The following is a 12857-nucleotide window of genomic DNA, read 5'->3' as shown; positions in this document are numbered from 1 at the left end:
TAAGGAAGGAGGAACTGGCGAGAGCTTAGAATCACTGGAAAATGTTGTTATTCTATTTCCTTAGAGATCTTCTAGAATGGTTCAGATGGAGTTCTGGCCTGCGGAAGGGGTGAGGCTAAGAAACCTCTAGTTGCCCTTGCTAGACTCGTAATCCTCAAAAAATGGAAATTAGGAAGCATTTATTCATGACCTTGAAAACTTGTTTATAAAAGCATATTATAATGTATCAGTAAAATGAGCTGAGAAGAGGGTTTATGAGAAAGTTCACGTGAGAAATGCAGCTATTAGCACACATGCCATTCCCCACCTTGACCCCATCAGGAATGTGTAAATGGTGACATATGGAATGTAAGCATCTGTTGAGATGTTTCATAAATCTGCCTGGCAAGGGGCATCACAAGGCCCTGGGTGAGGACAGGCCCCAGGAAGGGAGAGATGGTGAATGTCGCATCTAATTTTAGGCTATTAATCAGCCCAGAATTTGACAATCAAAAATTTCCAGATAATTCTCTTTAATCATATTGATTATTTTCTGACAAGATGACACTTTTTCATGGGACCCACTTCAGGAATAGGTCATATGTTCATCCACCCATCCACCCAGGAAATACCTATCGAGGGCCTTCAGCATGGAAGGCAGCGTACTAGGTACTACTGCAAGTACAGTGGAGGACAAGAGAGACACTGCCATGCCACTGCAGAACCTACTGCATGTGGGAAAACAGATATTAAACAAATAATAACACAAATAATTTTATAATTACAATTTGGATAACCGTTATAATGGAAAATAACAGCTTATACTCCTAGTACACTCTTCCAAACTTTCTACATGGATTATCTCCTTTAATCCTCATCATAACACTCTGCAATAGAAGCTATTGCTAGTCTCACTTTAGAGATGAAGAAACAGAGGCATGGAGGTCTGCATGTCTTGCCCAAGGTCACACAGCTAATGAGTGGTGGGTCTAAGATAGGGAGTCAAGCAGTTGAGTCCAGGCCTCAAGTTCCTGACACTACACCATTTTTTAGGACCTGGGTGGGGAAGGGGTGCTGATTTAGATTTGCAGGTTAAAGAAAATTTCTCTCAGTACATGATTTTAGGCCTAGCCCAAGGATAATTAGAGACTAATTGGGCACAAGAAGGTAACAAGAGTATTCCAGAATTAGGGAATGAGATGTCAAAAGACCCTGAGGCAAAAGGAGTTGGTCTTGGAGGCCGGGGTGACTAGAGGATGGAGGCAGGGTTGGTGAAAGGTAAGGCTGGAGACGTGGGCAAGGGTTAGAGCACGTGGGACCTTGTAAATCCTGCTGAGAATCTTGAACCATATCCTGAGCAGAGGGAGAGCTCCTGAAAGACCTGGTATTGCTCCAGACCCAGCTGCTACAGCTGGGAGAAGAGAGGCGTTCTCCCCATGGAAGCGTGAGGCTGTTGCTAGGCTAGCAACTCGCCCTTCCTTCCCACTGTCTTCTAGAAGTAGGAGTAAATGGATGCTGCACACTTCCGTTCTTATCGGGCCACTGTCCTCTGGTGCAGTTAAAAGACAGCAATGTCAAGAGACAACTCATGCTTTGGACTTAATGTTTGTGTCCTGACAATAACAGCAACAATTCCCGTATCAAAATCCTAGGAGGTGGAGACGTTGGGAGGTAATTAGGTCATGAGGGCAGAGTTCTCACAGATGCGATTAGTGCCCTTATAAGAAGAGGCCAGAGGGACTTCCCTGGTGGTGCAGTGGTTAAGAATCCGCCTGCCAATGCAGGGGACATGGGTTCAAGCCCTGGTCCGGGAAGATCCCACATGCCGCAGAACAGATAAGCCCGCATGCCACAACTACTGAGCCTGCGCGCCTGGAGCCCGTGCTCCGCGACAAGAGAAGCCACCGCAATGAGAAGCCTGCGTACCACAACGAAGAGTAGGCCCCGCTCGACACAACTAGAGAAAGCCCACACGCAGCAACGAAGACCCAATGCAGCCAAAAATAAATACATAGATAAATGAAAAGAAAAATAAAATTTAAAAAAAAAAAAAAGAAAGAAAGAAGAGGCCAGAGAGCTAGCTTACTGGCTTTTCACTATGTGAGAAGTCAGCGGCTTGCATCCTGGAAGAGGGCTCTCACCACAGCCGGACCCTACTGGCACCCTGATCTCAGACTTCCAGCCTCCAGAACTGTGAGTGATAAGTTTCTGTTGTTTATAAGCCACGGTCTCTGGCAAATTGTTATAGCAGCCCAAACTGGTTAAGACAACGGGCAGATTTAAAAATTCATTCAGCACTGAGTTCTGCTTAATATTTTTTTTTCTTTTTTTTCCCTCTTTTTCTGGCCACACTGCAACAGCTTGTGGGATCTTAGCTTCCCGACCAGGGATTGAACCCAGGCCCTGGCAGTGGGAGTGCGGAGTTCTAACCACTGGACCACCAGGGAATTCCCAGGTCTGTTGAATATTAACCTCAGTTTACCAACATTAATTTTGGCATTGCCCAGATGTGGGACCCCATTAAGATTTCTTTAAAAAGACTTCCTCCAAATTTCCATGCTACAAATAGCAGCATTTCCTTAAACTCCTAAGACAGACACTATATTATTCGGTGTATTTTTAAATGAATACTTTCATTTATTCATCCATCAAAGATTTGCAGACCTGTTGTGTGACAGAAGTGAAAGATACAAAAGTCTGGTTCCGGGGCAGCACTCCCACCACGTGATGCCATCAATCCCTGTAGCAGGCAGAATAATGGCATCCCAAAGATGTCCACCACCTAAGCCCTGGCACCTGTGCCTGTTACCTTGCATGGCAAAGGAGGCTTCGTAGCTGTGATTAAATTAAAGATCTTGATATGAGGAGAGTATCTTGGATTGCCCAGGTGGGCCCAATGTAATCACAAGAGTCCTTTTAAACGTGGAAGAGGGAGACAGGAGGGTCAGAGACAAAGAAAAGGATGTAAGGACAGAAGGAGAGTGAGAGTGATGCAGTTCCTGGATTGGGGCCACAAACCAGAAAATGTAGGCAGCCTCTGGAAGCTGGAAAAGGCAAGGAATGGATTCTCCTAGAAAGAACCTCCAGAAAGGAAAGCAGTCCAGCCCACACCTTGAGTTTAGCCCAGTGAGACCCATTGGGGATTTCTGATCTCCATAACTATTAGATAATAAATTTGTGTTGTTTAAGCCACTAAATTTGTGATCATTTGTTACACTAGGAAACCAATACACTCCCTACTCCAGCCACGACTCGGCTCAGGACAGACATCTCTAATCCCTCACAGTTTCCTACTGGGCCCAGATGCAGCCTCATGACCTTTCTCAACCCAGCAGTCCAGGCAGTTACTCCCAGTCAGTCAGTGGAATGCAACTCACTTGCCATCCCATGGGGTCTGTACAGAAATTTACACCTGATTGTGACCCCTCCGCCATTGCCACATATGTAAATATTAATTACTTGGATATTTCTTGATAGTTCTTGTATATCTGGGTTCCTAAACTAGTTCCACCACTTAATTGCTATGTGTCCTCGGGCAAATTACGTACATCCCTCTGCTTCAATTTCATCTCTAAAATAAGAGTCATAATAACAGGAGTTCCCTGGTGGTCCAGCTGTTCAGACTCTGCACTCCCAGTGCAGGGAGCCCGGGTTCGACCCCTGGTCAGGGAACTAGATCCCGCATGCATACTGCAACTAAGAGCACACATGGCACAACTAAAAGATCCCTCATGCCACAACAAAGATCCCACACGCAGCAATAAGATCCCGATCTTGCGTGCCACAACTAAGACCCGGTGCAGCCAAATAAATAAATAAATTTTTTTAAGATAAATAAATAAAATGAGAGTAATGCTATTTATCCATAAGGTTGTGAAGATAAATGGCTCAGATATTCAAGCATTAAAAATAGTGACTGCCACATTGGAAGTGCTCAACAAATTTTAACAATGGTGATGATGATTGTTATCATTATTCTCTACAGGGGTTAACGTGAGGCTTAAAAGGCCTTTTCAGTCATCCTGTCTACAGTGTGGGACATATGCACTGAAAAGGCAAGAGTGGGTGCAATTTCATAGGAGCTAATTGGGGGAAGACTGAATTAGGGTGAAGATGGTCAAAATGGAAAGAAATGTGTGGACTTGAGAGATATTGCAGAGGTAAAGATATTGTAGAGGCAAGGCCTGTTGGTGAATTGCATTTAGAGGGTGAGGCTGTGCCCAGGATGACAGTTAGAAGCCTTATAATGCCCTGCTAAAACCGCATGAAATAAATCCTTATTTTGCTTTTCTGCTCTCATTACCCTCCATCTTTTCCTACTGTGATATCTCTTTCCTTTCTTCGCATAATTAAGAAACATCAGAAAAATAAACACCAGGGCCAAAAGGAGTCACCAAGTTTAGGAGTATGAACTATTTGGCGATATATAGCGAAAACAGGAGAGTTCTGTCTGGATTTTGGCTTTTTGGTGCCCCTATGTGAAGAAAGCATTATATTTGGGCAGAAAGGGGGTGTATGACAGGAAAGGAAGAAAAATTAAATAGAATTAAGATGTCTGAATTGATTTTTAAATACATGGGTTAGCATAAGCAAATGAGTTTTTTTTTTTTTTTTTTTTTTTTTTTTTTGTGGTATGCGGGCCTCTCACTGCTGTGGCCTCTCCCGCTGCGGAGCACAGGCTCCGGACGCGCAGGCCCAGCGGCCATGGCTCACGGGCCCAGCCGCTCCGCGGCATGTGGGATCCTCCCGGACCAGGGCACGAACCCGTGACCCCTGCATCGGCAGGCGGACTCCCAACCACTGCGCCACCAGGGAAGCCCGAGTTTTTATTTTTAACGCCTGTAATGAAGTTGGGCTGGGGGTGTAGGCAACAGCTGGAGAAGAGGAACCAGGCCCATGGCAGCTGTGAAGGGTATGTGATGGGGCCGGGGGCTGAGTGATGTGGAAGAGGGGGGCATCCTGGAGATGGAGTCAGGAGAGATGGTTCCAGACTCTTGCGACCAATGCGCATTTGAGCGTGGTGCCTAACGCACAAGGATGCTACGGGATAGCGCTTGTGTTCATGGTCTCTGTAAAGTTGTAGGAAACTATAGGGAAGAAGTCCTCAGGAGAAGCCCATCTTGCTGGCACATGAGATGTGTCTAGCATCGCACTGGCCCCACCAGCTCAAGGGTGGCTAGAAGGAACCACCTCCCCCCCCCAAAAGACCTTCATGCCCTCTGCCTTTGCCGTCCCAAAGTGACTTCCATTAAAGATGGAATGTTTCTGGGCTGGTGGGCCAGGAACTGCTGACCGGTGGAGTTTATTTCTGCATGAAACAAAACACGCCCACCCCTTTTTTCCCCTCCTGCCTGAGTCTAAGACTTGGCTGTGCTCAGCAGAAGGGAGGTGGGAAAGGCACACTTGAAACTGTAGCGAGCATTTGAGCAGACCGAATTCAATTTTGGATACAAATGTCAAGGAAAGGCTGCCTTCGCTCCTGCTCTTTGTTTACTGAGGCGCGATGTGATGCTCCATTGAAAGGCCTGCTGATTTCACCTGCAGGTTTGATAATGATACAGTACAGGGAGCAGGAGGAAGGATGACCTTCCTGAGGATGCTTGGAAAGGCACAGCCAGGCTGCTCTGTGCTCCCTGGCACAGCGGGCAAGAACCCGGGAGCTTCTCAGGTCCCAGCCTGGCCACAGCTACGTGGACTTTTCCTGCAGCTTTGGCTTGATCTTCCTGGTCCATAAAATAAAGGGACTGGAATAGATGACCCCTAATATCTTTCCTTTCTGATGTTTTATGATTCTGGCATTTGGAGCATTTACAGATGCTGGCAAGGAATGCCAGCAAAGAGTGTAGGATAAAATTTGGCCTAACCATTTGGGAGGGTAATTCAGCATTAGTTTTCAGATTTTTTGATGTATACCCTTTGGCCCAGAAGAATCAATTCTTGGGATTTATCCTCTGGAAATACTAGCATAAATATGAAAACATGGCTGTTTATAACTGCAAAACATCAGAAACAACTTATGTGCCCATTAGTAGCGAAGTGGTTAAATAAATCTACTACACAACTGTTATAAAAAAAATGCAGATCCATACGTCCTGAAAAGGAAAAATATCCAAAATATAATTTTAACTGAAAAAAAACTAGATTGAGTAAAATATATAGCATGATTTTTCTGAAATGAAACCCAGATATGTGTAATATACATATATTGTTTAATTATATATTTATATATATATGTGCATAGAGAAAAGGTCAAGAAGTTTCCACGCCAAACTTACATTAGCGGTTCCCTCTAGAGCTGCACGGTCCAATATGCTAGTCACTAGCCACATGTGGCTACTGAGTACTTGAAATGTGGTGCAACTGAGGAATCAGATTTTAAAAATTTATTTAATTTTAATTACTTCATATTTAACTTAAAAACTGGTACTTCATTCAGTTACTGGAAAAAATTTTAAGTACGTTTGCAGCAACTTGGATATGAGTCTACTTTTTCAACTCTTATGTTTTAGGAATCTCAATATAGATCAAGGTTTTTCAATGAAAATTTAGTATCCAAATTGAGAGATGTTGTAAGTGTAAAACAGATACCAGATTTAGAAGACTTGGTCCAAAAAATAATGGAAAATATCTCAATAATAATTTCGTAACTCATGAATTTGATAACATTGATTACATGTTGAAGTAACAGCATTTGGGGTACATTAGGTTAAATAAAATGTATAATTAAAATTAATTTCACCTGTTCCTTTTTACTTTTTTTAATGTGACTCCTAAAAAATTTTTAATTGTATATGTGGCTCACATTTAATTTCTGTTGGACAGTGATGCTTTGGGGAGTGGGATAGAGGAGAGGACTAGGCTTTAACTTTTTACTTGATATACTTTTGTATTGTTTGATTTTGTTACAGTAAGCCTCAGTAACTTTCATAATTTATAAAGAATAATAAAGAGTTTTAAAATATGAAAATTAAAAGTTAACTTCTAGGATGCAGTTTGGTATATAAAGAAAGTTATTGAGAAAATACTTCTAATTTGTTTCTTTGGAGTTGGAGTGTCAGGGTCCAAAATAAATATTTTGCCATCAGCTTATTAGAAAATGGAACTCTCACTGTGGTATCTCTGTGATTTACCAGCATCTTCTAATTGCCTGACTCTTTTCTGGATGACTGCTGTCCTCGGCAAGGATACCTTTGCCTGACACTCTGTCTGACAACCATCCCAGCTGTGATGGAAAAGGATTGTTTCTCTGAGAGTAGGAGTTACGCCCAGGAGGGTTAGAAAAAAAAGAGAACTAACCCTTAAAATAATCTCCCTTCTTCTCTCCTGCTCCCTCCTCCCGTATCAAGATTTCCCAAGGCTTTGGGGATCTCGAGTTCTAGGCTGAACTTCCTACCTCACTAAATGACAAGGCCAGGATGTTAACGTTCCCCACACAGACACGTCTGCATTATACATAAAGATGTCTGTGTTACACATAAACACGTTATGGCTGTAACAATATCACTTTCAAAGGAGCGCTAATCCGCTGAAGTCATCGAGTTAGAAAACATTTGCTTCTCCATGTCTTGTGTCTGAACTGTGTGAGAGAGAAAGTAGGAAGGAGGGAGGGAGGAAAGGATGGAGTAAAGAGAAAGAGTGTGCACTTTGTAAAACCCTACTTTGTAAAGATAGTTTTTAAAACTATCCCACCATTTATTATGGTGTCACTCGCTTACACTGTTTAGTCTCTGTTTAAAAAGTTGATTATAATCTTTTCTGTACAAACTTACAGATACATAGATAACCCCAATCAACATTTTGGGTATGAAGTTGTTGGGCTTGAATGGATGTCACAAGGTGACTTAGGTGGAGAAAAAAATCAGCTGTGGTTCTCATAAAGCTCAGGAAATTGATAACTCAATGCTTCCCTAAAACCCTCTACTACCCATATCATAGTTCATGTCTCCCTAGATCATATTTGCCTAAATCATATTTGTCTTCCTTGCTAGGCACCTCTAACCCCAGCACCTAGCAGAAGATCTGGCAAATACTAAGCTCTTAATAAAAATCTGTTGATTGACAGAATGAAGAAATGAATGGACCTACCATTCAAGGGTCAGCCATTATCTAAAACATTTATAAAATTAGAGTTCCAGCTCAAAAATGAACTTGTAAAATTTTCCATCTTATTAACACTGTATTTATTAAATGCCTATTATGAGCTAAAAGCTGACTAAACAAAGCCAGCTTTTAAACACACACACACACACACACACACACACACACACACACACACACACACAGAGTCTCTGCTCTTGTGAAGTTTACAACCTGGGGAGAAGGGGGAGGCAGGGGTTAGGCATAAATACACAAAATAAAAAATTACAAATGGTAATAGGTGCTCCCAAGGATACAATCAGGGATGGTGATAGAGGATAAAGGAGGGAGCTATACCAATTTAGCCAAGCCTATTTGTCTCTTCTCTGAGTAAGTGACATTTGAGCTAAAGCATGGGGGATGAGAAGGCATCAACTATTAAACTATTAAATAAGCAAATTTGGGAAAGGGAGGTATGGGAGAGAGGGCAGAGCCTTCCATATACCCAAGAGCAGTGTCTGCTGCTTAGGTGACTCACTGCCCAGTGCGCTATGAAATTCAAACTTGACTTGATTCATTTGGGTTTTAGAGCCCATGCTAATTTGCATGCCTGGCTGGGTGTCAGTGTCTGTAGGAACCCATGTGCTCAAAGTGTAAAGAGGGTGATTTCCCTTATGTGAAGGGCAATGTGATTATGAGGGAATGTTCTGGGCTAGCGGGTGGCCAGCAGCTGGCTGGTGAATCTCGTTCACTTCTCTTCAAGGTCGTCTGGTGCCCCCTCACATTAGCTTCCGTATTTCAGATCTGCTGTGTCTATTCAATTTCTCCTTTAAATATATTTTTTTGTTGTCAGTAGTTACATGTGGAGGCGGTTTCTGAGGATTCACAAAGGAGAAGAGTCTTACTTTTTATCTTATACTCCTTATCCCTTTTGAATATTTTAAACTATGAGTTTTTTTAATTTATAAAACTTAAATTGTAAACTACATACACAGTTCTGTTTAACATGACGCTTTGTGACCATTGCTAGGAATTAGTTTTTTCTTTTTCTTTTCTTCTGATTACTAAGGCAATAAAAGCTCAATGCAGTTATGTTTGGAAAACTCAGGGAAAAATTAAAAATAAAAGATAATTTGTCATAACTGAATGACCCAGAGACTACCACTAACATTCTCTTGGTATACAAAAGTCCCCCCTTATTCAAGGTTTCACTTTCCACGGTTTCAGTTACCCATGGTCAACCACAAACCAAAAATATTAATGGAAAATTCCAGAAATATACAATTCATAAGTTTTAAATTCTGAGTAGCCTGATGAAATTGTGCGAGGAGCTCTGATGCGCCCTGGAGGCGAATCATCTCTTTGTCCATCGAATCCTGCCCCTCAGTCACTTAGTAGCTGTCTTGGTCATCAGTTCAACTGTCAGGTATCACAGAGTGCCAATGTTCCAGAACGCTTATTTTACTTAATAATGGCCCCAAAGCTCATTAGAGTAGAGAAGCTGGCAATCCGAATATGCCAGAGCATAGCCATAAAGTGCTTCCTTTAAGTCAAAAGGTGAAAGTTCTCGACTTAATACGGAAAGAAGAAGAATCATGTGCTGAGGTTGCTAAGATCTACAGTAAGAACAAATCTTCTATCCAGGAAATTGTGACGAAGGAAAAAGAAATTTGTGCTAGTTTTGCTGTTGCACCTCAAACTGAAAAACTTACGGCCACAGTGAGTGATAAGTGCTGAGTTATGATAGAAAAAGCATTAAATTTGTGCAGTGAGATATTTTGAGAGAGAGAGGGCACATTCACATAACTTTTATTACAGTATATTGTTATAATTATTCTATTTTGTTGTTAGTTATTGTCGTTAATATCTTATTGTGGCGACCATTGCCCTCTGAGGAAGGCGCCATTAAGACCCTCATAAGCCTCAGGGCCCGATTGTACTCTCCTTGGTATGCATCCTGGACTTTATGGCATGAACGTAAAAAAGGAGATGGCCTTTGGCCAAATCGCTCCAGGGACCTGCTCAGTTACTGGGAGTCCCTGATTCCCTAAAGCTAGGAAAAGCAACGCTGGAGGGGAAATTGGTGCCTTTGAGGGAGAAGCCGAGAAGCCAATCAACCAGCTGATGCCGATAAGGCGTGACTAAGCAAATTCCCTGCTTTAGGGGTATATATATGGCTATGCTTTGTTCTTAAACTTGCCTTGCAACCATCAGTTGCTTGTGCCCTTCTGATCCCGTACCTTGGTGCCTTCAGTTCCCTACCCCCTCTCATCGATTGTTGCTGCACTTTGAGGACCCGCCGCGGATAGCGGCAAGTGGCGCCCGAACAGGGACCTGACGAGAGGGACATCTGAATCTCGGTAGGTGAATCCCCAGAGTGAAGAGTGAAAGTGTGGCCACATAGTAAAGTTGATAGTAACTCGGGGCAATAGTCAGAAGTAAAAAAATATGGGACAAGAAGTATCCAAGAAGCGACCAGAGATCACTGATCAAGAGAAGGAGTTGTCCACCAGTGCTTTCCAGGCTTTTACAGCTGGAAATTATGATGTCTGTCTGCAACATCTTGCCTGCCTACAAGATATAAACAAAGACGATTATAAAATAATTTTGAATACGGCAGTAGCTGAGTTTTTCAAAAGTAACCAGACAACAACAGATAGTTTAAGACACACTTAACCAGCTGAAGAATCGGGTGCACTAGGCTGTTGAAGAAATGGATGGAGTAGATGCTGTTGAAAACAGTATGTTGTATTACAATCAAGCAGTCATCCTGTATCATGTCTGACAGTATACAGAAGCCATATCCATTGGTGAAAGTCTTTATCAGTTCATAGAACCTTTTGAAGAAAAATTTGCCCAAGCAGTGTGTTTTTTGTTCATAGACCTGTATATGTTAACCTACCAAGCTGAGAAAGCTTTACATCTTCTTGCTGTTCTAGAAAAAATGATTTCACAGGGCAACAATTACAAAAATGGAAAGAATGAGACTGGTAAAGATACTATTTTTGTGTTGAAATATACGTAGGAGGACAAGGGACTTTACTGGCCGGCCATAGTTTAAAGGTAGTTAAAGCTGTTACAAGTTTGAAGTTTCCCTCCTTTTTTCCTTCTGATTTTCCCCAATCTGATTTTTGAATTCTCAAATCTGGTGCACCTTAAATTATAATAATGGTACCATTTTAATTTCTTTCTGTTACTAATAATAGTTTGGTTTTTTATAAGCATTGGGATTTGGGGAAGTTTGCATTGTCTTATTCTTATCAACCGGTTATTACTTGTGTTACACCCTCATATGCCTTGCTAATAGGAGATTTACAGATTGAGTTTACTTCTGGTTCCTTAGGATATAATATAACTTGTCAGAATTGTATTTTTAGTACTTGCATTCTGCCTATGAAAGGAACTTTTTCTGTTATGATGTTAAAACAACCTTCCTATGTAATGCTGCCTGTAAATATTTCTGAACCATGGTATCATAGTACTAGCATGCAAGCTTGGCTGGAAGTATCTGAAGCTTTAAAAAGACCTAAACGATTCATTGGAATATTAATATGTAGCATATTAACCTTAGCCGCTTTAACAGCCATAGCCGCTACTGCCGGTTTAGCATTAAGTAAAACTGTACAACAAGCACATTATGTTAATCAATTGTCTAAAAATACCAGTATTGCATTAGCATTACAAAGTCATATTGATACTCAACTAAAAACTGAGGTTGATGAGTTAAAAAATGCTCTCATAGGTTTAGGACACCAAATTATGGCTTTAAAATGGAAAATGCGTTTGATTTGCCATGCTAAATATACTTGGATTTGTGTGACTCAACACGCTTATAATGAAACTGACTGGGATTGGAACAAAGTAAAAATGCACTTTTAATTGTATGGACTGATGGACACATTAGTTTGGACATACAAAAACTTAATGCGGAAATACAAGCAATTCAAGAAGCTCATCTACAAGAAGACGGGCCCCAACAATTAATTCAAGGACTCTTGGATCAGCTTCAATGGTTAAACCCAATGCATTGGTTTCAAAATGGACTCACAGGATTGATTACCGTGGCGTCATGTGTATTGTTGATGTTAATTGCCTTACCTTGTTTATTACGCTTTGTTGTTGGCCGTCTCGCTGCTCTTCGTCAGGAGGTGTATGGGTTGAAATCGCATTATCAAGCTTTAAAAAATAAAAGAGGGGGAAATGCGGCGAGCATTGCCCTCTGAGGAAGGCGCCATTAAGACCCTCATAAGCCTCAGGGCCCGATTGTACTCTCCTTGGTATGCATCCTGGACTTTATGGTATGAACGTAAAAAAGGAGATGCCTTTGGCCAAATCGCTCCAGGGACCTGCTCAGTTACTGGGAGTCCCTGGTTGTTCCCTAAAGCTAGGAAAAGCAACCCTGGAGGGGAAATTGGTGCCTTTGAGGGAGAAGCCGAGAAGCCAATCAACCAGCTGATGCCGATAAGGCGTGACTAAGCCGAGAAGCCAATCAACCAGCTGATGCTGATAAGGCGTGACTAAGCCGAGAAGCCAATTAACCAGCTGATGCCGATAAGATCGTGACTAAGCAAATTCCCTGCTTTAGGGGTAAATATATGGCTATGCTTTGTTATTAAACTTCCCTTGCAACCATCAGTTAGTTGCTTGTGCCCTTCTGATCCTATACCTTGGTGCGTTCAGTTCCCTACCCCCACTCGTCGATTGTTGCTGCACTTTGAGGACCCGCCGCGGCTGGCGGCATCTTATTGTGCCAAATTAAACTTTACCACAGGTATGTATGTACAGGGAAAAACATAGTATAC

At 42.0% G+C, this 12857-nt stretch overlaps 1 protein-coding gene and 1 long non-coding RNA gene across 11 annotated transcripts in view; one reads left to right on the top strand and one right to left on the bottom strand.

Annotated features, from left to right (window-relative positions):
• WT1 (WT1 transcription factor) overlaps nucleotides 1-12857 on the bottom strand; it is a 176554-nt gene that overhangs the window by 66938 nt on the left and 96759 nt on the right. For 7 of the 8 annotated variants that reach the window (XM_067038051.1, XM_067038055.1, XM_067038058.1 and 4 more), the window contains one exon: nucleotides 12154-12231. The exons of the other annotated variant lie outside the window; for it this stretch is intronic. The gene's annotated coding sequence lies outside the window, so the exon portion shown is untranslated. The remainder of the gene's footprint in view (nucleotides 1-12153; nucleotides 12232-12857) is intronic. 8 annotated transcript variants of the gene reach the window in all.
• Nucleotides 1-12857, top strand: part of LOC131760108 (uncharacterized) — a 46771-nt gene that overhangs the window by 17799 nt on the left and 16115 nt on the right. The window contains exon 3 of one of the 3 annotated variants that reach the window (XR_010841335.1): nucleotides 10310-12740. The exons of 1 other annotated variant lie outside the window; for it this stretch is intronic. This is a non-coding gene — a long non-coding RNA (uncharacterized lncRNA). Of the gene's footprint in view, nucleotides 1-10309; nucleotides 12827-12857 lie in introns of those variants that run through there. One more of the 3 variants, XR_010841333.1, reaches the window with a different exon arrangement.

This window comes from Kogia breviceps, chromosome 7 (assembly GCF_026419965.1).
Source record: "Kogia breviceps isolate mKogBre1 chromosome 7, mKogBre1 haplotype 1, whole genome shotgun sequence".
NCBI classification, from domain to species: Eukaryota; Metazoa; Chordata; class Mammalia; order Artiodactyla; family Physeteridae; genus Kogia; species Kogia breviceps.
This window is presented reverse-complemented; position numbering and strand designations above follow the sequence as displayed.